Genomic DNA, 25,036 nt, shown 5'->3' on the forward strand with positions numbered 1-25,036 from the left:
TCCGTTCCCCTACTATTTTATTTTGAAAATGCATCCAAGGACGCAAAAAAATCGCCGTGGCCTATACATAAAGCTCGGCGTTCCTGGATGGGCGGGTAGGCAGAGAAGTAACAAGACTCAGTATAGTCCTTCATGCCCAGAGAAGACAAGTGCAGTGTCCAATTCTGCTCTGCCGATTCAGCTGCCCCCCCCACTTTTTCGTTCTTCCCTCTCCTTCTGTCTAGCAGTTCCTCTCTTATTGAAAACAGTGACTTCAAGAAGAGGTTCTCTCTCTCTTTCCTCTACTTTCGTTTATTTTCTACCCTGTGAAACGGATCCAAAAAAGAAATACACTTTTGCTGGAAATGTCGTATTTTTCTGACATTTTAATTCCAAAGTGCAGCATCGGGGAAAAAAGGTTAAAAATATGAAAAATAAATAACAAAATAAAGTAAGACAGAGTGGTAGCAAAGTGGCCTGATTGACTTTATTCACACCAAACACATTAGCGCCACTTAGCACAGTTGGCCAGTGAAGCGCTACTTTTGTTTTCTCTTCTTTGTTTTCCCCCAGGCTTGGAACTAGTGCACCAATCCTGGAGGTGCTGCAATGTGTGGATTGGAAAACAAAATATGCACTGCGGACCTGCGTTCAGGGATGTGGTCTTTTTATCATACTGCTTACCGTTTGAAAGGATATAAGAAATGGACATTAAAATGGGTCCATTCAGGGCCCTGTAGTCATTTCCTTAACTTTTCAGGCAAAATCACTCAGCGATTTCTGAATAGGCAGTGTAAAACCGTTAAGGTAACTATATTGTTCCTGCTTACATTTCACATTGTTTGCTAAATTTTGCATTCCCTATGAGTGTTTGCTTTTTCCAAAATGTTGTTTTTTTAGGCAGCATATTCCTCTTGTCTAGTGCGTCATTTAAATTGAGCCACATCCAGGTGTTTATAGCCGGGGACAATTGGGTAGTAGTTGAAGGCAGTGTGAGTCTTTCTTAGTGGGGCAGTGGGGGAAGAGGATGTGGCAATATGGCCAGAGCTGCTGAATTTGGAACTAGGGAACCAGGTTAAGCCTTCATAACCAGTCTACCAGACCACTCTCCTGAGGGAGCACAATCCCATACTAGACCTTAGAAGGCCCCACAAGGCCCTGGTGTCTTAGCACCAGCAGGTGGACCCTAGCAGTGGCAAGTGTGGGTTACCCTTGAAGGCCTGTCCGCCACAATCCATAATGAAGTTCACTTCCACTCTTGCGGGCAGGTCTATGAAGCAGCACACCCTAGAGCAACAGTAACTCTGTCACTGAGGTCACAGGACCCTTGAGACGAGCCAGCTCTAGGGCGGTGCGACCACACTGGGTGCTGACTTTTGGTGGTGGCATCATGTTTGCAAGTATAGTATGGTTTTAAAAGCGCTTGCTGCCTCCTACCTGGCCTCCAGCAATTTTCGGCAACAATGAAAATGTCATGATCAGAATATTTGTCTAGTGGAAGCTTTGACTCATGGAAAGGTAGCACAGAGGGTTATTGTGCCTGCTGCAAAAAAACATGTACCATGCAGTTCACAAAGTGCATATAATGTACATAGGTCAGTGGGTTACTGTTTTTGTCAGAGAGATCCTTTTGTTACTTGCAGTTTATAAGTTAAACTCCTAACTTAGAACAGTGAGCTATTAACTGTCATCTAAGAGCTGCACACAAACTGCTAGGTATAAATTAGAGCGTCATGTTTTTTCTCCCAGACTTTGATTATCCTATTGCTTCAAAATGTGTTCTTTTGGATAGAAATCAATTCTGATTAGTAAAAAAAAAAAAACAACCATGGTATTACGTTTTAAATTCTGAGTTGGTGTTTCTCCAGACCAATCACTATTGAACTATATGGCCTACTAGTATGGTTGTCATGTGACTCCTACACCTTGCAGTACTTAGTCTTTTGCACCATTTTCTATACAGTAATTTACACACATATTGATTGTCTTTGTGTAATGTGTGTGATGTGAAGTGCTCAGACACACTACACTGGTATGAGTGGCGCTGTAAATCAAATTAAATGCATCTGAGAAAGAGTGTGGTTATGGAGACTTGAGGGGCACTGTTAAAGGGTGGTACTGAGGGAATCCATGGCAGAGGTGGTCATTGGGCGGCAATAACAAACAATAATGCACAGTGCGCCACCAGTGCTAAGGTAGGCCCTGCCCTTGAGGACAGTCCACCTCACCCATAGGTACCTCCATTGGCCATATTTCAGCAGTAGTAATTGCAACTAGCCAGGTATTGGCAGGGCAAGATTTGAACGCACACCAAACTAAGTTTCCAAACGTCAGTCTCTCTGCTTCATTTAAAAGCACTTTTAACATGTGCTGTCAGCTGTGTGGCCACTGGAATTAATTATGCAGCAATGGGGGACACAATTATGGAGTAGCGTTGACTAAATTATGCATAAAAAAGAGGCTGCAGCATAAAGCAGTACATTTTCTTACAGTACACATGCTAACAGTCTCTGGAAAGATTTTGCCTTATTAGTACCAGTGTAACATACAAATTCGGTACAAAAGGGGGTGGTGATGGACGGAGCATCTGAATCAATCAAACACTCACACCCAGTCAAAAGATCTGGGTTTAATCAATCACCGTTCTTTAGCCCACTCTGCCACCCCAGTTCAGACATGGCTATATGCAAATCAGTATGACCCTGTGCCTCATGGGAACAGTCCAGCCCGAACTGCCAAGCCATGTGTTCCCTGGACAGGAAACAAGCTTGCGAGGACCGGTTGCTGGCATTCCTGCCGTCTTCAGCCCGGCTTGCTTGAATCCAGTGGCAAAGTGAGCAAGGGACTCACGTCTGAGCATACCCTGCCACACTTATGGCGGCCAAAAGCGGTACAAAAGGGGGTGGTGATGGACGGAGCATCTGAATCAATCAAATAATTACACCCAGTCAAAAGATCTGGGTTTAATCAATCACCGTTCTTTAGCCCACTCTGCCACCCCAGTTCAGACATGGCTATATGCAAATCAGTCTGACCCTGTGCCTCATGGGAACAGTCCAGCCCGAACTGCCAAGCCATGTCTTCCCTGGACAGGAAACAAGCTTCCGAGGACCGGTTTCTGGCATTCCAGCCGTCTTCAGCCCGGCTGATGAGGATTATGAATCCGAAACCGGTCCCAGGATGCTTGTTTCTGGTCCAGGGAAGACATGGCTTGGCAGTTCGGGCTGGACTGTTCCCACGAGGCACAGGGTCAGACTGATTTGCATATAGCCATGTCTGAACTGGGGTGGCTGAGTGAACTAAAGAATGGTGATGGATTAAACCCAGATCAGTTGACTGGGGGTGAGTGTTTGTTTTGTTCAAATGCTCCGTCCATCATCCCCTTTTGTATCGCTTTGTTCGCCCTAAGTGTGGCAGAGTATGCTCAGACGTGAGTCCCTTGTTCACTTGGCCACTGGATTCAAGATCGCCTGGTTGATGAGGATTATGAATCCGAAACCGGTCCCAGGATGCTTGTTTCTGGTCCAGGGAAGACATGGCTTGGCAGTTCGGGCTGGACTGTTCCCATGAGGCACAGGGTCAGACTGATTTGCTTATAGCCATGTCTGAACTGGGGTGGCTGAGTGAACTAAAGAATGGTGATGGATTAAACCCAGATCAGTTGACTGGGGGTGAGTGTTTGTTTTGTTCAAATGCTCCGTCCATCATCCCCTTTTGTATAACATACAAATTCAGCAGGTAATCAGTCAACCTTTGCAATGGGCTGTCTGCAGCTACACAAGTCACGTGTTTTATTCACGTTTGATACGTTTGAGCTACAAACAATTTATTAGTTAAAATGGTCAGATTATGCAGCAGATCTTGTATTATGTGGCAAATATGGCAGAGCCATAATTATATAGAAAACATTTGCAAACTAGGATATTTTGCCATTCATGTTTGAACTGCTCTTGTGAAAAAAAGAAGAAATGCTGATGACAGAAACTCCATGGCTCAGCGACAAATCGCTTGTGCTTCCAAATCGTATTTGGGACATTCAGTGATTAGAAGCATATCCAATTTGTGAATGCATTTTAATGCCAAAACCTGAAATAATTATGTGTATCCATTGCTTGAATTAAAGCTGGCAGTGAAATGCCAAACAAACACTAAAAATTGGGTTTGCACATTCTGGCTACACCTCTGACTCCGCCCACTGATCCAATCCTTGGGTTATTACCGCCCTCTGATTCTCCACCCACAGTTCCCTAATTTTATTTCCCTACTTCGACCACTGTAGTAGTTGCTTATTTATCCTATGTAGTAAACAACCATTGGCAAAGCTGATAGTCCTGGCTTGTTGTAGGTATATTTATATAGCGCATAAATCACCCTTAGGTATCAGAGCGCTAGGTGTAATGTTACTTGCTGTATTATATATTTTGATGCAACGATAGAAACAGCAAAATGTCAGAGGGTCGGCACACTATCTTGCCAAGCACAGATTTTAAGCATGGCTGTTTTTAAGCCACGCCTGTAATTACTTCGGCCACTCCCCTTTTAAGAGTCGCCCAGTTTTTTCATCCCACTAAAAGCACAGAGTAGACAGTAGAGGCTATACTCCAGAGGCTGTCCCATGCTTCTTTCTCCTCGTAGCTACAGCAAATTGTTGGACCAACCGGCTCTGTAAAGTGTGGAGTCATAAGAAGCTACCGTGCGGTTGACATTGTGAACGAGACTAGGTTTGAGCGAATAAAAGAAATAAACAAACTCTCGACTCATGACGGTTCTTTCTGCATGGGAAAACTACATGTTTGCGGACAATCAAAAATCGCTTTCATAATACACGTTACCTCCTGTGGGCTGTGCAAGCCCCCTCCCCGAATCACTGCCTAAACAAACGAACTAACGGGGGGGGAGGGGGTGATAACTAAAAAAAATGTTGAAGCGTCATACACCAGATACCGATTGCAGTTTTACATTCAAATGGGCCAAAGGTGATCACGTGGCGCCACCCGTGCTTGTACAAAATAAAACAATTCATACAGACTGAAAGGAGCACACTGCCAAGAGAAAGGTTGCTTACAAAACAAAACAAACGACTTCCACACTGACGAAGCAGTCAACGAACTGCCGGAAGTGACCTTGCCGAGGATGGTTGGGAGGGCGGGGCCAGGTTCCGTGTCCTCCGCAGGGTGACCCTGCCCCCGCTTTAGTGACAGCGGGCACCCCTGGCACGTGATTTGTGAGGGGATGGATCCGAAATACACTGAAGGGCTGAGGACACCTGCAATGGGGATAGGATGAATTGGTATTGCTTCACCAAGCAAAATCAGCCACTAGATGGCAATAAAGATTTGCAATAGCAGAGCGCTTTTATATAGGGCAATGGAATGATGACTCGGTGCTTTTAAAAAAAATAAATTTGTGGCAGATTTATATAGCGCGAACTCGACCCGAAGATATTGGGAGACTTTACATGAACACTAGTTACGTTGCTCAAGGACACATTCGTGTTTTTGGTAGGCGCGGGGAGAATAAGGGATTTACCCAGAATCACAAGAGGTGGAGTCGAACCCGAGGTTCGAACCGTAGTTTTTCTTTTCCAGCTCCAAGGTTGGTAGTTTTAGCCGTGAGACCGCATCATCTCCCTTACTCCACGTCCTCTCTCTTACTATTTCGGTTTGATCGCAATTTGTTCATGTAGTGTGAAGTTAAAAACATTTATTAGAAGGAATTAAAAATTTGCAAACATTCGTGACAAGAATTTTCAATTCTATTAAGGACTAGGAGGCGAGGATTATGCTTTCTCATTTCTTTAATGAAATGCTCAGCAGCCAATAAATGAACAAAAAACTACATCTCCCATGAACCCCAGGGAGTAACCATAGAGTACAGCGTATAAAAGGTCCACACACTAGTCTGTCTTCCTCTTTCTTTGTGGGAAAAAAGTCCAAGTTAAAGTAAAATCCTAAATACAACAGGAACAACAATTCCAAACAGGCCGCTGTCATCCAGAGGATCCTGAAAAAGGCAGCCGAAGAACCATGGGTCCAGAAACCAGGAGGAGCAACTGATTCCGCCGAGGAACAAACATCATCACTTCTGGTCTGAACCTGGAAAGAAGATACGAAGCCATAATATCCAAAGTAATAATACTGAACAACAAATCAGGGAGGGAGAACAAGGAATGAAATATTTGTAACTGCGTATATACAGTCATAATACATTAGCATACAAATATGAAACACGGGTGGGATAATCCTCGCCTCCTAGTCCTTAATAGAATTGAAAATTCTTGTCACGAATGTTTGCAAATTTTTAATTCTATGTCAGGACAGGAGGCTCTGATTATGCTTTTTTAAAGCTGATCCACCACCGCAGAAGCAACACTATCGATAGGTTTGAAATAAAAAGTCTTAAACACCGAAGCAGATGACCAATCTGCAGCCTTCATGATATCAAACAGAGTAACACCCATGGAATAAGCTTTGGACGCCATCGCTCCACGTGCAGAGTGTGCGCCAAACACAGAAACATCAATTCCAGCTTCAGACATAAGCCCCCGCACCCAGCGCGCCAAGGTGGCTGGAGAGACAGGGCGAAAAGGCTTTTGTAACGCAATCAGAAGCTGACCCTGCATGTCTGAGCGCAAAGAAGCGGTACTCACCTCATAATCCTTCAGGCATTGAACCACACAAAGGTTGGGGTGAGAAGGAAAAGAAGGATAAGAAATAGAAGGCGTATTAGATTTGGTACGTCTGGAGAGACGAAAGGAAACCCCTTCAGGAGTGAAGCTGCGACCCGCCAGATCCAAAGCGTGTACATCCGACACGCGCTTACATGAGACCAAACATAGCAACATAGTCAGTTTTGCAGATAGCTGCTTGCGAGATAAGGAAGTATTGGAAGGCCAGGCCTCCAAAAATCTGAGGACAACCGAAACATCCCACAAGGTAACATACTTAGGGGTGGGAGGTTTTGCAAAACGAACTCCTTTAAGCAACCTGGAAACAAAAGGATGTTCACCCGCGGGTTTCCCATCTATGTGGGCATGACCCGCCGAGATAGCAGACCGGAAACCGTTGATAGTCGAATAAGCCACACCAGAGGTGGCTAAGGAGGCCAAGAAATTAACAATCATGCTGATATCTGCTGAAACGGGATCAACTTGTTGTTGTGAACACCAATCACACCAACGCTTCCAAGACCCCTTATACCGTTTGTGAGTATTGGGAGCCCATGCTTCACTAAGGAGCTTGGAAGCGTCGCTTGAAAGGCCTGGGAGTGACCAGCGATCCCCGAGATCCTCCACGCGAGAAGAGGGAGGGAGCCTGAGAGGATCAGGGGATGAGGACCTCCGAGAGGGTCCAACAGGAGATTCCACAATGGGGGAAGGAGAAACGGTGGGGCCGAACACATTTCTAGAAGGACCGGAAACCACGCTTGAGCCCTCCAGAGAGGGGCAATCAGAATCAGATCCGTCTGAAATCGTTTGGAGTAGGCCAATACCCTGGGAATCATTAGAAACGGAGGGAAGGCATAGCAGAGGGTCGATGGCCACTGCTGGAGAAAGGCATCCGTGGCCAGAGCCTGAGGGTCCGGCCTCCAACTGTAAAAATGCGGAAGTTGCGCATTGAGGCGTGAGGCAAAGAGATCTAGGTGGCAAGGACCCCAACGCCGATGGAGAGCACGGAAGACCCGGGGATGCAGCCTCCAATCGCTGTAATCCCGGAGATGCCTGGAGTGCCAGTCCGCTATCTGATTGTGGCACCCCGGAAGGTATTCCGCAATAACAGTGATCTTCTTCTGCAGACAGAAGTGCCAAAAATCTTTGGCGATCTCCGCCAGGATTCTGGACCTGGTCCCGCCCAGTTTGTTTACATAGCGGACTGCCGAGACATTGTCCATCCGGAGAAGGACACAACAACTGGTCTGCAGGGGGGAAAAACATTTGATCGCAAAGGAACCCGCTAGGAGTTCCAGACAGTTGATATGAAGTTTCAATTCCTGAGGGGACCAACGACCCCCGGTCGAGACCGAGCCGCAACGGGCTCCCCAGCCCCACCGACTGGCATCGGATTCTATCACCAGATCCGGAGACACACCGAAGAGGGCTCGGCCGTTCCAGGCCTCCATGTGGTCCAACCACCACTGCATCTCCCACCGGACCTCCTCCGTAAGAGGAATCTGATCGGAATATCCGAGGCCTTTCCGGAGATGAAGAATTTTCAGGCGCTGCATTGCCCTGTAATGCAGGGGACCCGGAAAAATCGCCTGAATGGATGACGCCAGCAGACCGACTACACGTGCCAACGACCTCAACGACACAGTCGGTCTGGAAATAACAGACGTCAACTCTCTCTTGATATAACGCATCTTTTGGTTGGGCAAGAGAAGTTGACAAGTAACCGAGTCGATCTGGAAGCCCAGGAAATCGATACGCTGGGCTGGAACCAAAACCGATTTCTGGACATTGATTAGAAACCCCAGAGACTGTAAAAGAGTGATGGACAATTCCAGATGTTGAAGAAGTTTGAGAGGACAATCCGCCATAAGGAGAATATCGTCCAGATAAATAATCAACCTGACACCCAGCGACCGAAGATGTTCCACAACTGGTCTCAACAGCTTCGTGAAGCACCATGGTGCTGACGAAAGACCGAACGGGAGAACCTGATACTCGTACCAGACTCCCTGCCAGAGAAACTGGAGAAAACGGCGATGAGGTTTGTAAATCGGAACCGAGAGATATGCATCTTTGAGGTCCAGCCTGACCATCCAATCCCCTTCTCGAAGGAGATCCCTCAACAGATGGATGCCCTCCATCTTGAAATGTCGATAGACGACTCCGCCGTTGAAGACTTTCAGGTTGAGAACAAGACGAGCACCGCCCCCTTTTTTCTCGACCAGAAAGACAGAACTGGCAAACCCCTTTGGATGACGGGTGGTTGGAATCACCGCCCCTTTTTTTAGAAGAGAGTCTATCTCCTCGGAGAGACAAACCTGATCCTGAAGAGAAAAACGCAGACAAGGAGGGGGACAAGTCTGATGCATCGGGTGATAGAATTCTATTCTGAACCCCTGAACAGTTTGTAGCACCCAAGCATCGCCGGAGAGCATGCGCCAATTCTGCAGGAAAAACTGAATGCGACCCCCCAACATCACATCGCATGCATGAATCAGGCTCACCTGTAGAGTGGGAATCATGGTATTGTCCCTGATGACCACCGGAACGTCCTTTGCCGTACTGGCCTTTTCCTTTTCTGGAAGGATAAAAGTTGGCTCTCGATGAATAACCTGCGTCGTAGGAGCCTCTGTGTTGAGAGGAATTGCCTCTCTGGGACTGATTGGCAGAGCCACGGCCGAACAAGCGTCCCCTACCTCGTCCGGCCCTTCCAAAAACCGGACGCATGGCTCGCCGCAAGGAGGCCTGCGCTTTGTCGATGCCACTGAAGGTGGATACAAAGCGCGTAAGTTCCTTAAGGAATGGCTGACCAAACAGGAGGCCGTCCGCCTCAGGGCCCGACTCAGAAGTGGCCAATTCAGAGAGTCTAGGGTCAAGCTTTAACAAGATGGACCTGCGACGTTCCGCAGACATAGCACAATTTGCATTACCCAATTGGCAAATCGCCCGTTGCGCCCATTCAATCATCTCCTGTGGGTTCACAAGGGCAGAAGCTTCTTGTGCTCTGAAACCAAGGTCCAAAATCTTAGTGAGAGGCCCAAGCAGGTCTAACATTTTATCTTGACAAGACCGCCAAGATCTATCAAGGCCCTTCTTCGGGTCCTTGGCATATTTTTTCAAATACGTGACCATCATGGGGTCAACGTCTGGTGTCTCAGCCAAGTGGGCAGACAAATCAGGCCTCGGGCACTCTGATCGCAACCGGGCACGAACTGAAGCGTCAAAAGGTTGGCGGATATGCGCCTCAATGTAGGCTGCTACAGCCGGAGAAGGCACCCATGAGGAAGAGTTTGGATGGAGTATGTCTGCAGGCTCGAAATTGAGCACCGTAGGACGCTCGGGAGCGTCTACAAAGCGTTCTTTACAGACCCGTTTTTTAGGGGGAGGGGAAACATGGTCTGAAGATGCTGAAGATAGCACATTGTCCGAATCAGCCTCGTGAAGACCAGCAGTTGAGGATGGCGCAGCTGCTAAACTTTTTGCCAGACGCTGAAAGTCAGTCTTGTGAGGGTTAACAGGCGACTTCGCCGTCTTCTTGGAAGCAGGCAACCAGCCCTGCTGTTGAGCATAGAGATTGAGATGACGCTTCAAAGGGTTAATAGCACGTACTAGTGCTTTGTTAACGGACTGTTGAACACCCTTGTCTAATTGTTCAACTAAGTCCTGTTCCAAGGAGCCTTCCTCCTCATCAGCATAGTAGTAGTCGTCTTCTACGTCATCAAAATAGTCAGCCATTCTACACCAAGGTAGAGGTAAAAAGCCCACAAGACGACTAGAAATATGGAGTGATGGAAACACCAGTCAAGGGGGAGTGTATAACCCCAAAGCAGGCTGAAAAGCAGGAAGAAACCTGACTTGTTATTAATTAGAACGTGGAGGGAGCCAAAGCCTGCACCAAACAACACTCTAGGCAGAGCCTATGCCAAGAAACACACTACCAAAGTCCTAAAAGACCTCGGCGTCGGACGGGGTTAACTGCACTGACAGGCCGTGGGCAAGACGTCAACAAACGCCGTCACTGAACCAGCTGAAGAGAAAACAACCGGAAATGGGACAGCGCGCATGCGCGACTGTCGCCTGCCAGTGAGAACCGCCGAAGAGCGCTCGCGCTCCCAAACCAAACGGAACCCCTGCTCCCGCTCCACAAGAAGCGCGCGAGCAGCTAGGAAGCGCTCGGCGACCAAAACGGAGGTGAGACACACGCTCCGGTAACAACACAAACTGCACGCTGAAGCGGCGAGTAAGCGCGAAGAAACAACAACGGAGCCCAAGCCCCAGACGCGCGACACACTGCGCAATGGTAAAGCGACAGTAAGCAACAAGGCACAATATTACATAAACAGAAGAATGCCAAGCAATGTTAGAGTAAGAAAGATAATGCACTTAACTGGCTGCGGAGCAGCAAAGAAAGAGGAAGACAGACTAGTGTGTGGACCTTTTATACGCTGTACTCTATGGTTACTCCCTGGGGTTCATGGGAGATGTAGTTTTTTGTTCATTTATTGGCTGCTGAGCATTTCATTAAAGAAATGAGAAAGCATAATCAGAGCCTCCTGTCCTGACATAGAATTTATATCATCCTTATCACGTAAGGAATCAATTTCAAAGTGTCGTGGGACTGCAAGGTTCTTAAACAAAAGGATATAATCAGGGCTTTAAGTGGGATGAAAAAACTGGACTCTCTCAAAGGGGCGTGGCTTAGAACACAAATTAAACAAGCATTTGCATTTTTTTGCATAATTATATAGCGCAAACTCGACCCAAAGGTATTGGAGCACTTTACATGAGCACCATATTTACATTACACATTCATGCACTGGGATATTAAGTGATTTGCCCAGAATCACAGGATGTGGACGCAACCTCGAGGCTCAAACCCTGGTTTCCAGCACCAGAGTTGGCAGTTTAAGCCAACGGACTACATTCTCATCCCCAATTGCATAGCCAATAGGTATTGCTTTTGGGACCTTATAAGTGTTTAGCCATGCAACAGTTGATGTTGTTGCACCAAGGATATTGTGCTGCATGACGAAATACTTATAAGGTCCCAAAAGCGAGACCTATTGGCTATGCCAATGCTTGTTCTTTTTAGGTACAGCATGCAAAATTTCGGTGTGTCTAGGTTTACAATGAAAAACTCTCATATTACGTCAAGTGTGGACATTAACTATGCATTTCCAGATTTACACGTGAATTTGTGACGCAGCCCTGTTGAATCAAATTAATTATATTTCACTACAGAATTCCGAGGATGCATAAATAATTAACACACACAGCCAAATTTAGCCCCAGAAGTTCATCCGAGTCTGCTGTTTTCTAATGTATGAATGCTGGCAAGCACAGATCACTTCTAAAGCCTGCTAGACTCCTCGAACTCCAGAGCTTCTTCACAAAGTCCAGCACAGTAGATCAAATCACGCAGAAACAGAATGAAAACAACCTTCAAAGTTTTTACTGTCAGAAGCGGTAGCATGCATTTCCCAAATGGCCATTCTCAATTACCCTGCACCGCAGGCCAGGTCCCATAAATACAAGCTTGCATCCCTATTCTGAGATCAGATTGCGTTCCTTTCATGGCAAGTCAATTGCCTTGGTAAGGAACAAACATTTTGTAGAAGAGCCTTTTCCTTTTTTTTACCCAGCTACAGTTAATTCCAAATGAATTATATGATACAACATATTTGACCAGATAGAAATTAAATACATATTTTGTAATTTAAGAGGAGCGATTTCCCGGCTTCAGGATTTTCCATTTCCATGAGGATGGATAGAAGTTCACCTAAAAACACATTGAATTAGAAAATACAGTTTTCAGAGAGCATTGATCGGTTAGCTAAAAAGCTAAAACTGCCTAAAGGTGTTTCTACCCATTTATTTAGTCATCTTATACATGTATGAATATGACCTTGGTTCTCGAGTCAGAGCACCAAACTGGTTATTCGACCTGAATTCTTGAAAGAGGTGAAAATCTATGTAACGAAAGATGTAAAGTAATGGGGACAAAGACATGAGCACAAGGGAAGTCCAATGTTATGGAGAGAGAACGGGAACCAACAATAAAATAACTTTCTGGAAGCAGAGCTTTCTGATTGTAGTGTAATGTGGGCACTGCATTCAATGAAGAGAGAGGTAAAATGTTTATTGGGAGAAACGTCAGCAACAAAATGGGAGAAGCACCTCCACCCTCAAACCCTCAACTGCCCTCCTCACCCATTCTGGCAGCTACAGCCACTGCCATAAAGATGTGAAAATCCACCCAGTTCTAGCCTTTCCCAAAGTTGAAATAGAAACAGTACAAAGAGGGACATTACTACAAATGTGTGACCAATGCAAAATGGCCGCCAAACACTGAGGCAACGAAGGCCATACAGGAGGGTGGAATTAATGTGAATACAGAGATGAATGCACAGTAAAGAATCAAACAAGCAGTGGCTGCGATTGGGAGTTGTGAGCGCGTGCGCGCAAAAATGAAATTAAAAAAACGCGAGTGGTGATGCGAGTGGTGCGCAAAGGGAAAAGTGGAAACATTGGCCGCGACTGGGAGTTGTGTGCGGGCGCAAAATTGAAATAAAAAAATGCGAGTGGTAAAAAAAACGCGAGTGATGTGCGCTTTGGGAAAAAGTGCTGTGCACGTTGCGCGCGCTTGTGCACATAACAGCAAGCTGGTGGCCGGCAAAAGCCAGCCTGTGGGTAGCACTTTGAAAACCCAGTTAGAAAATGTCTTGCCATAGTAGCGCATGCGCAGGCTCAGGCGAGACCTAAAAACCTGTGCTTAGCATAGTGTGCCCCCCCACTTGTATTTTGCTGTTTTTGTCGTTGCATCTAGATATATGATACAACCAGTAACATCATACCTACAACAACTAAGGACTATTGGCTTTGTCAATGGCTGTTAGTTTCATTAGATAAATAAGGAGCAACTATGGCTTGTTATATATAATATTGAAAAACCTTCCACTTAGAGCCGTGGTGACACCACAACAATGTTTGCAGCTCCCGAGTTTCAAAAAGAGAAGGGGAATGAAGAGAGAAAATTACTCTCTTTAACCCTTTCGCTGCTAGGCCTTTTCCCCTCCTGTGCTAAGCCTTTTTTGGCGATTTGGGGTAGTGCGCGCTTAGGCCCCTGTAACTTTTTGACCACATAAGGTATCCACGCCAAGTTTGCATCCTTTTCTTCCAACATCATGTGGATTCTAAAGGTGCCCAGGGTTTGTGGATTCCTTTGAAGGGGTCCCAGAAATTAGGCAAAATACAGTAAAATGTTTTTTTTTTCAATAAAATGAGAAAAACGGGTTGCAAATAAAACCTCTGGGTTTTTCCCTGCAAATGTTATCAAAAAAGGGTTTGTGGGGCTGACATCAGCATTTTCCCAGCTTTTAGGGAATGAAAGTCTTTTGTCAGAGAACCAACATTTTTCACACAGTTTTGGCATTTTTCAGGGACATAGCCTATTTTTGCTATTTTTAGTGCTTTCAACCTCCTTCCAGTTAATGGTAGAAATGAGTTTGAAAGCAATAATGGATACTGAAATGCTATACATTTTAGAAAAGTAGACAACATTCTGAGTTCAGAAAGGGGTCATTTGTCTAAATCCATGAAGGTTTCTTTATAGAAACTAACCGTTAAATATTGGAAAAATTGAAAATTAGTTGAAAAAAACAGCCTTTTGTCTCAACATTTTCACCTGTAACTTCTTGTAATTTTGACAGCTCTTTAAAAGCAATATACCGTTACATCCGTTAGACCTTCCTGGTTGTGGGGATATACAGGACTTTTAGTCTCACCAAGAACCAGATGAACCCAGAGCCAAAAACTGAGCAGCAACTTGCAATGGTATTTTATTATGTACCTGGCATAGAGCAATTATTCTGGGAAAATGTATACATGGAAAAATCGGTATGAAAGACACCTATGTATTTCTGAATTGGGTACAAATTATAGAGTTTAGAAACAGTATATATTTCCACATTTTCAAAATTTGGAATACTCATACTAGCATGAGAACTATTGGTCATTTTTCAAAATGTTTTTTTTTTTACACAATGTCTTTCATTTTGAAGGGAGAAATGCGTGAATACTCAATAGGCAATAACAGTCAATTTACAAATATGAATTACCCTAAGTCTCCCGATAAAAACGGTACCTCACTTGTGTGGGTCGGCCTTGTGCCTGCGACAGGAAACGGGGCAAAATGCAACATGGTCATACCTCAATTTCGCAGTTAAAAAATTACCATGTTTTGGCAAAGTGACTAGCTGTAGTTTTTGAACCCTAGCTCTGCCGGCACCTAGGGAAACCTAGCATACCTATACATTTTTAAAAACTAGACACCCAGGGAAATTCAGGCAGGATGGGGTGACTCGACTGCCTCCCACCAGGTTCTGTTACCCAGAATCCCTTGCAAACCTAAAAAATTGACAAAAAACCCCACATTTTCTCCATATTTCTGTGGTGGAAAGTTCTGGAATCTGCGTGGATCCACAAATTTCCTTCTACCCTGCGTTTCCCAAAGTGTTCTGAGAAAAATGGTACCCCACTTGTGTGGGTCGGCCTAATGCCTGCTACAAGAAACGGCGCAAAATGCAAAGTGGTCACACCTCAATTTCGCATTGAAAAATGACCATGTTTTGGCAAAGTGACTAGCTGTAGTTTTTTAACCCTACCTCTGCCGGGACCTAGGGAAACCTAGCAAACCTATACATTTTTGAAAAGTAGACACCCAGGGAAAATCAGTATGGGGTAACTCTACTGCTTCCCACCAGGTTCTGTTACCCAGATTCCCTTGCAAACCTAAAAAATTGAAAAAAAAACCCCACATTTTCTCCATATTTCTGCGGTGGAAAGTTCTGGAATCTGCGTAGATCCACAAATTTCCTTCCACCCTGCGTTTCCCAAAGTGTTCTGAGAAAAATGGTACCCCACTTGTGTGGGTCGGCCTAATGCCTGCGTCAGGAAACGGCGCAAAACGCAACATGGTCGCACCTCAATTTCGCAGTGAAAAATGGGCCTTTTTTGGCAAAGTGCCTACCTGTCGTTTTGTAACCCTAGCTCTGCCGGCACCTAGGGAAACCTAGCAAACCTATACATTTTTGAAAACTAGACACCCAGGGGAATTCAGGATGGGGTGACTCGACTACCTCCCACCAGGTTCTGTTCCCCAGAATCCCTTGCAAACCTAACAAACTGACAAAAAACACATTTTCCTCACGTTTCTGTGATGGAAAGTTCTGGAATCTGTGTGGATCAACAAATTTCCACCCACCCAGCCTTCCCCAAAGTCTTTTGAGAAAAATGGTACCTCACTTGCATGGGTCTGCCTTGTGCCTGCATCAGGAAACAGCACAAAAAGCAACGTGGTTGCACCTCAATTTCGCAGTGAAAAATGGGCCTTTTTTGGCAAAGCGCCAACCTGTCATTTGTGAACCTTATGCCCTGCCAGCAACTAGGGAAACCTAGCAAACCTATAAATATTTGAAAACTAGACACTATGGGGAATTCAGGATGGGGTGACTCGACTGCCTCCCACCAGGTTCTGTTACCCAGAATCCTTTGCAAACCTAAAAATTAGACAAAAACATGTATTTTCCTCACATTTCTGTGCTGGAAAGTTCTGAAATCTGCATGGATCAACAAATTTCCACACACCCCGCGTTCCCCAAAGTCTTCTGAGAAAAATGGTACCTCACTTGCGTGGGTCTGCCTAATGCCTGCGTCAGGAAACGGCGCAAAACGCAACATGGTCGCACCTCAATTTCGCAGTGAAAAATGGGCCTTTTTTGGCAAAGTGCCTACCTGTCGTTTTGTAACCCTAGCTCTGCCGGCACCTAGGGAAACCTAGCAAACCTATACATTTTTGAAAACTAGACACCCAGGGAAATTCAGGATGGGGTGACTCGACTGCCTCCCACCAGGTTCTGTTACCCAGAATCCCTTGCAAACCTAAAAAACTGACAAAAAAAACACATTTTTCTCACGTTTCTGTGATGGAAAGTTCTGGAATCTGTGTGGATCAACAAATTTCCACCCACCCAGCCTTCCCCAAAGTCTTTTGAGAAAAATGGTACCTCACTTGCGTGGGTCTGTCTTGTGCCTGCATCAGGAAACAGCACAAAAAGCAACGTGGTTGCACCTCAATTTCGCAGTGAAAAATGGCCTTTTTTTGGCAAAGCGCCAACCTGTCATTTGTGAACCTTATGCCCTGCCAGCAACTAGGGAAACCTAGCAAACCTATAAATATTTGAAAACTAGACACTATGGGGAATTCAGGATGGGGTGACTCGACTGCCTCCCACCAGGTTCTGTTACCCAGAATCCCTTGCAAACCTAAAAATTTGACAAAAACATGTATTTTCCTCACATTTCTGTGCTGGAAAGTTCTGAAATCTGCGTGGATCAACAAATTTCCACACACCCCGCGTTCCCCAAAGTCTTCTGAGAAAAATGGTACCTCACTTGCGTGGGTCTGCCTTGTGCCTGCGTCAGGAATTTCACAGTGAAAAATGGGCCTTTTTTGACAAAGTGCCTAGCTGTAGTTTTTTAACCCTAGCTCTGCCGGCACCTAAGGAAACCTAGCAAACCTATACATTTTTGAAAACTAGACACCCAGGGGAATTTAGGATGGAGTGACTCGACTGCCTCCGACCAGGTTCTGTTACCCAGAATCCCTTGCAAACCTAAAAAATTGACAAAAAAATGCATTTTCCTCACATTTCTGTGGTGAAAAGTTCTGGAATCTGCGTGGATCAACAAATTTCCACCCAACCCAGCATTCCCCCAGGTCTCCCGATAAAAATGGTACCTCACTTGCGTGGGTATGCCTAGTGCCTGCGTCAGGAAATGGCGCAAAACGCAACGTGGTCGCACCTCAATTTCGCAGTGAAAAAGGGGCCTTTTTTGGCAAAGTGCCTACCTGTTGTTTTTGAACCCTAGCTCTGCTGGCACCTAGGGAAACATAGCAAACCTATACATTTTTGAAAACTAGACAACCAGGGAAATTCAGGATGTGGTGACTCGACTGCCTCCCACCAGGTTCTGTTACCCAGAATCCCTTGCAAACCCAAAAAATTGACAAACAAACGCATTTTCCTCACATTTCTGTGGTGAAAAGTTCTGGAATCTGCGTGGATCAACAAATTTCCATCCATCCTGCGTTTCCCCAGGTCTCCCAATAAAAATGGTACATCACTTGCGTGGGTCTGCCTAGTGCCTGCGTCAGGAAACGGCGCAAAACGCAACGTGGTCGCATGCTGCCCGGTTGTCCGGAGTTTGTTCGCTGTGCTATTTCTAATCTAGTTTCCGGCAGGTTTGCTTGGAGGCTAGGAGTTTTGGGGTGAACCAGCTGGCCCTCTTGCTGGTGTCTCTGTGGGTGGGTTTCTTAAGCGGGCGAGGGTGTTGATGCAGTTTTCGATCCAGCGTCTAAGGCTGTGGGCAGCGTTGTTGGTGTTGGAGGGTTCGTGGGTGGGCTGAGAGCGAGGTTTGTATGTAGTTGGTCTTCGGTGATTTTGCTCTAAGGCTGTGGGCAGGGTCGTTGGTGTTGGAGGGTTCGGTGGGTGGGCTGAGAGCTTGATTTGTATGTAGTTGGTCTTTGGTGATTTTGCTCCAACAGCGGCGGGGGATCTGTTGGGTGCGGTGGTGTGTGTTGGGTTTCTGGAAGGTGAAGTGGATGCAGCGGTGGTCGGGCTAGAGGAGTTTGGTGGTGTGGCTGATGGAGACGGGCCGGCTTGAGGAGAAGACGGGGTCAAGCGGGTGGCCAGCGGAGTGGGAGGGCGTTGTGACAAGTTATATCCTCCAAAACTCATATACAGCATCCCCTATGGAGAATTATTGCGTGCTAAACATAATGGCAGTACTTGACTTGATTTTGAACATGAAAAAAGAATCATGTGCCAACGTTTTACAGAATGAGGGTACAGTCAAAAGGTGATTGTTGGACCTGGGATTACCAGCCCACATGGGGTAGCCTGGCACAGAGGGGAGTAAGACTAAACTCCGAGGCAATTTGTGTTAAGCTTGCATCACACTACGTGCAGTAACTCAGTGCCCATCCACCAAAAAGAAAGACTCTACACCAGGTTGGAAAAATACGGATTGCTTTATAAAAGTTTCTACAGTATCTCTATATCTCTTAGCAGGGTTCAAAATTCAGTTCAATAAATATCTCCACATTTACTTATTGACATCTACAAGGTTTCACACTACATACTTGTTAGACCTGGCATCATTGGCATGAGTCTCTCCTCCATTTTTTCTGTTTGCCTCCTCTGTTTACGATGTTTTTGCTGGTATATGCTTTGGGCACTGTGCCACTGCTGATCAGTGCCACAGTGCAAGTGCTCCCTATGGGAAATTGCTGTATTGATTGACTTCCATGTTTGGCTTATTTGGTTTACTGTCAGTCCCTAGTAGGGTGCACCAAGAGTGCCAGGGCTTGTAAATACAAATGCTGCTAGTGGGCCTGCAGCACATGTTGTGCCACCCACAAAAGCGGCCTAGTAAAAGTATGTCTGAAGGTCTACCATTGCTAGACCACGTGCAGTCTGACTGTCACGAGGACTGCGCAAGTACACCTACTTGCCAGTCCCTAAACCTTCCCTTAACTTCATGTTAGTCACCCCTATGGTAGGCCCACGGGCAGGGTGCATTGTAAGCATAAGGTAGGACAAGCCTGACAAGGTTGGCATGTCCTAATAGTGAATTACAGCCATAGGCGTTTTTCACTATTGTAAGGTAACCTGCTCTCCATCAGTTAGAATGGGCTGCCAGGATTATTAATGCTATAATCCTAGCGGGCTCGGGGAGCATGGTGCAATGTCGAGTTTGGTATCCCTGAACTCAGGGTTTAATAACGCATCCGTTTGTGTTGATGGTTTTTGGACTCTGTGTTTGAAAATAGCACTTTTAGAAAGTAGCTATTTTCTTGTCTAACTGTCTACCGGTCTCTGCTGGTTCTGGTGTGCGTGTGACAGGAGCTGGGTGGCTCCAGAGAGTCTGAATGAGTCAGTGTGGGATGAGTGGGGCATTTGCATTGAGAGTAGGGGAAGAGTAGCTCCTGATAGCCTGCCCTGCCTGATACAATGTTGGCTCTGCCCCCCTGCCAGGCGACTGATGACTCTGTGCTTGCCTGGGACTTTCCTGGCCCACCTCCTGCCGGGCAGCTGATGGCCCTGCCCCTGCCAGTGACAATGCTGGCTCCGCTCCTGCTGAGCGGCTGAGGACTCTGCCCTGCCCAGTGAATAGGCCAGGTGCTTCGGCCTGGCAACACCCACAACAAACCCAAGATGGGGGGAAATTCCCCTGCATGGACAAAGGGATCAAAGCCAAAAAGGGGTATAAGAGAAGGACCCCTGAACCAAGAATTCAGTTCACTTCTGACAAGGAAACCTGAACCAAGGACAAGAAGCCTGCTGATCTAAGGACTGCCTACCCCTTCTGCCAGAGTGCTGTTTGTTGGGGGAATCCTGCATTGCTTCTTTATTTTTGCCAAGGAACCAGGAGAGAGGAACTGTGTGTGTACTCTCACTCTTTGCTGAGAAAATCTCCAAGGGCTGGAAGAGTGCCAGTCTCCTGTTGAAGTCACAGGGCTAAAGGACTTCATCTGCTTAAAGTGCTATTTGCTGGAATTTGTGAATCCAGCACCTCTGAAAGAATCCAGCAATCTCGACGCCGGCGGACGCCGCCGAATCCAGCTCGACATCGTGAGTAACGGCTCCAGTGTCCCGCTTCCTCGACGCCGGCCGCCGGGCCCGATCGACGCCAGCAGCAACGCCAGAGAGTAGTGAGTTCGGCTCCAGCTCCAAGTGACCTCGTGTCTGCACCGCTGCTGATCGCATCGACTTCGAGCCCTCTCGACGCCGTGAGCGCTGCTCACTCTTGCAACATCGACATCGACGACGTCGTATCCTGCTTCATCCCGTGAGCGCTGCTCCCGCCTGACTTCGGTCGACGCCGCTGCAGATCGCCCCGACTCCGAGGCCCGATCGACGCCGAAGACGCGACGCCGGACATCTCGATGCCGCTGATCCTCGAGTGCTTCACTTTTCCAAGGTACTGTGTTGTTGGGGTCTGTGCGACTCCGGGCTCGACGTAGCGCTCCTCGCGGTCGACGCCGAACCTTTGGATTAACTTTGCCTCGACGTCGTGTGACTCCCGTGTGGGTTACATTGTTGCCAAGAACTGTGTTTTAGAGAAGAAGAGTTGCTTTTGATACTAAAGACTTTTGTGCTAAGAAGAAACCGTGCTTGAACTATTATTTTTCCTTCCAAGAGTATTTATTAAGATTGTGGTATATTTTTGTCGTTATTTGGTCTTGTGCTAAGCCTTATATAAAAATACTTATTTTTATAATACTACTGTGTCGTGTCCATTTGTAGTGTATTCACTTTATTACTGCATGTGGTCATAAATGCTTAACGCACTGCCTCTGAGATAAGCCTGTCTGCTTTGCCAAGCTACCAAGGGGGTGAGCAGGGGTTATCTAAGTGTGTGATCTCCTTGCCCTGACTAGAAAAGGTGTGTCCCTATTTGTCAGAAGTGTATACCTCTGCCAACTAGAGACAGCCGCTTCTAACATTGGTGGGTCAGCGGTGGGATTTGAACTTTGCATTTATGACCCATGTGCAGTGATTAGTGTGCGCTACATAGTGAAAGCAGACCATAGCGCAGCCACAATCTGTTTTTGGTAGGATTCTATTTTTGTTCTCCAATTTCCTGAAGCTTGATTTTTGAAAATTGCCAGTTTTGACCATGAGTGACGCCGGAGTCACTGCCCCTGTTGCTGTTGTTGTGGAGGAATTTGACAGAAGTAAGATGAACGACTATTCGCTAAAAAAGCTGAAAGCCTTTTGCAAACAGTTGAAAGTTCCTACCACAGGCATTTCAAGGAGACTAGATTATCTCAAAGCATTGGAGGCCTGGTTAGAGGCCAGAGGTCCCTCTGATCCGGTGGTGGTACCGACAGAGGAAGGGGAGGAGGAAGTGCCTGTGAATGGGCCTGTATCCCCTCCTGGCAGCAGTGTTTCCTCCAAAGGTCTTTCCCCTGAAGAAAGAGAAGAAAGGGCGAAGGAGCGAGCTTACAACATGGAAATGGCAAAACTTAAGATAAATGGGCAGTTGGAATTAGAGAATGCAAGAGGCAGGAGAGAAGCTGATTTGGAGATCAAAAGGTTAGAGTTTGAGAGAGAGAAGTTAGCTGTTGAGCGTGATACCAAGTTGAGGGAGTTGGAGCTCCAAGCTAAAAAGTTAGAATTGAATCCCTCTGGTGGCAGCATCCCATCTGTGCCTGCAGAAAGTAGGTTTTATTTTCCCAAAGATGTGATCAAAGATTTTCAGAAGAATGAGGATATTGGTCAATGGTTTAAAGCATATGAGTTAGCATTGTTGGCCCACCGGGTCCCTGAGAAGGATTGGGGAGCGGGGTTGTGGGGTCGCTTTGTGAATGAGGGGAGAGATACCCTGTTAGACATGCCTGTTGAGGATAGGATGTCTTATGCTCATATGAAGGATGCTTTAATGTTGAGGTATGGCCTAACCCCAGAAAAGTACAGACAGGCCTTTAGAGAATGTAAGAAGTTGCCTGGTACCACGTGGGTGGAGTATGTGTCATATTTTTGCAGAGCCATGGATGGTTGGGTAAAGGGCAGCAAAGTGGAAAGTTGTGATGCTCTTTATGATTTGTTTGCTTGGGAGCACTTGTCTAATAACTGTTTTCCAGAGCTGCGCCAGCACCTTATTGATAGCAAGATATCTAACCCTAGAAAACTTGCTGAAGAGGCGGACCGCTGGGTCAGTACCAGGGTCCACAAGGGTCCAGTGGGAGACTCAGCCAAAGGTGGGCAGGGTCCCCAGCAGAAGAGTGGGGGGGACAAGGGTAAACAGAAGGAGTTCCAGAAAGGGCCCCAAAGTAATCCCCAAGTGAACCAAGGGAAGGGTTCCCAGCCTCCCCCAGATAAGAAATCAGAGGCCCCGACAGGTAAACCTGTTCGTAGGGGCCCCATGACTTGCTTCGCTTGTAAGCAGGTGGGACACCGTTTTTATGATCCTCAGTGTCCCTTGAAGAACTCTAGTGCACCACCCAGTGCACCACCACGTGCCGCCCCCCGTCAGTTGGCGAGTGTAGCCCTGGGAGGGGAGGAGATGGTTGCCCATGGTGGGGAGGGTCCCGCAGAGATGTCCCTGGTCTCTCTAGGAGACATGGAATTGGTCCCGCCACCCCCTCTGCCTAGTAACACTAAGAAATATAGGCAGTGGGTGACCATCAATGGCCATAGAGTGGAAGCTCTCAGAGACACCGGAGCGAGTGTGACAGCTGTCAAGTGTCACTTGGTGTCCAGAGAGCAGGTTGTTCCCCACGCATTCTACCCTGTGATAGCTGCTGACAACTCCCAGAGAGAGTGTGAGGTAGCTCAAGTTTCCTTTGAATGGGGGGGAGTTTCAGGTACTCTTCAAGTTGCTGTAAGGCCCGCCATGCCTGTTGATTGTCTCCTGGGCAATGATTTAGAAGACTCCCCTTGGGCTAAGGTGGAGAGGGAGACACATTTGAAAATGTTGGGTGTGCCAGAGTGGGTGTGTGCAACCACTCGATCCATGACAGCAAGTAAGGGTGTTGATGGGGTTCTGGAGCCTGAAAGTATGGCCCAGGACCCAGCTGTGAAGAGAAGAGGCAGGGGGCGCGGGAAACCGTCCCCCGTAGTTCCCGTGGTCCAGGAGGAGGCAGACCTTGAGGGGTATGCCCTGGAACCCACAGGTGAACAAGTTGCTGAACTGGGAGACGTGCCCGAGCTGACCCACTGGCAGCAGGATGGTGGTCCCTCCAGGGAAGAATTCTGTGCAGAACAGAAAGTGTGCCCTTCTCTTGTGGGTATGAGGCAGCAGGCCTCAGCCCAAACCTCAGGTGATCAGTCAGGGTCCCATTTTGTTTACTGGGAGAACGACCTCCTGTATAGCGAGCCTAAGGCTGCTGAGCCTGGGTCAGCCCGTGTGCTGGTGGTACCCCAGCGCTTCAGAGCCTTCCTACTGGGTTTGGCTCATGACGTTCCGTTAGCTGGACATCTGGGGCAGGACAAGACCTATGACAGGCTTGTCACCCATTTTTATTGGCCTCAGATGAGAAGGGATGTAGACATCCAGTGCAAAACCTGTCAAACTACTTGCCAGGCAAGTGGGAAAAGCGGGCGGAAGCAGAAGGCTCCCCTCCAACCTTTTCCCGTAGTCAGTACCCCCTTTGACCGGGTGGGGATTGACATTGTTGGGCCACTGGACCCCAAGACAGCCCTGGGCAACAGGTTCATCCTGGTCTTGGTGGACCATGCCACACGGTACCCGGAAGCCATCCCTCTCAGAACAGTGACTGCCCCCGTGGTGGGACGGGCACTGATGGGTGTTTTCTCCCGAATGGGGTTCCCCAGAGAGGTGGTGTCAGACCGGGGCACCAACTTCATTTCCAACTATATGAAGTTTCTGTGGAAGGAGTGTGGGGTAACTTATAAGTTCACCACTCCTTACCACCCTCAAGGTAATGGGTTGGTTGAAAGATTCAACCGTACCCTTAAAGGCATGATTATGGGTCTTGAAGAACCAATGAGGCGCAAATGGGACGTCCTCTTGCCATGCCTGTTGTTTGCTTACCGTGAGGTGCCACAGAAGTCTCTAGGGTTCAGCCCCTTTGAGCTTTTGTATGGTCACCCGGTAAGAGGACCTTTGAGTCTGGTCAAAGAAGGCTGGGAGCAATCTCCCAGGAAACCTCCCCAGGATGTATACAGTTACATGCTGGCCTTTAGGAACCAGACTAGGCGCTTCAGAGATCTTGCTCAGGCAAATCTGGAGGCCAGCCAGGAGGAGATGAAGCGGTGGTACGACCAGAAGGCCACTCTGGTAGAGCTTCAGCCTGGACAGAAAGTTTGGGTCATGTCCCCTGTGGAACCTTGTGCGCTCAAGGACAGGTGGACTGGACCATTTGAGGTTGTGGAGAAAAAGAGCGATGTCACCTACATGGTGGACTTAAAGTCTCCCAGGAACCCCTTGCGGGTCCTGCATGTCAACCGTTTGAAGCCCCACTTAGAAAGGTCCGAAGTGGGCATGCTCCTAGCTACAGATGCTGGAATGGAGGAGGAGAGTGAGCCTGTTCCTGACCTCCTGTATGCAAAAGAGCAAGATGGGTCAGTGGATGGTGTTGTCCTCTCTGACACACTGACCCCTGAACAGCAGCAGGATTGTCGCCAATTGTTGGGACAATTCCCTGATCTGTTTTCCTTGATTCCTGGTGTCACTCAGTGGTGTGTCCATGATGTGGACACCGGGGACAGCACTCCTGTGAAGCACAAGGCTTACAGAGTGACTGACAAGGTCAGAGCATACATCAAAGAGGAGGTCTCCAAGATGTTTGCCCTAGGGGTG

The 25,036-nt window shown here is 47.2% G+C and overlaps 1 protein-coding gene across 7 annotated transcripts in view; it reads right to left on the reverse strand.

Annotated features, from left to right (window-relative positions):
- LOC144818585 (uncharacterized) overlaps positions 1-5,102 on the reverse strand; it is a 285,727-nt gene extending 280,625 nt beyond the window's left edge. For all 7 annotated transcript variants that reach the window (XM_078676128.1, XM_078676129.1, XM_078676130.1 and 4 more), the window contains exon 1: positions 5,045-5,102. The gene's annotated coding sequence lies outside the window, so the exon portion shown is untranslated. The remainder of the gene's footprint in view (positions 1-5,044) is intronic.
- Between the last annotated feature and the right edge of the window lie 19,934 nt (positions 5,103-25,036).

The sequence above is a fragment of the Lissotriton helveticus genome, chromosome 2_1, assembly GCF_964261635.1.
Source record: "Lissotriton helveticus chromosome 2_1, aLisHel1.1, whole genome shotgun sequence".
Taxonomy (NCBI): Eukaryota; Metazoa; Chordata; class Amphibia; order Caudata; family Salamandridae; genus Lissotriton; species Lissotriton helveticus.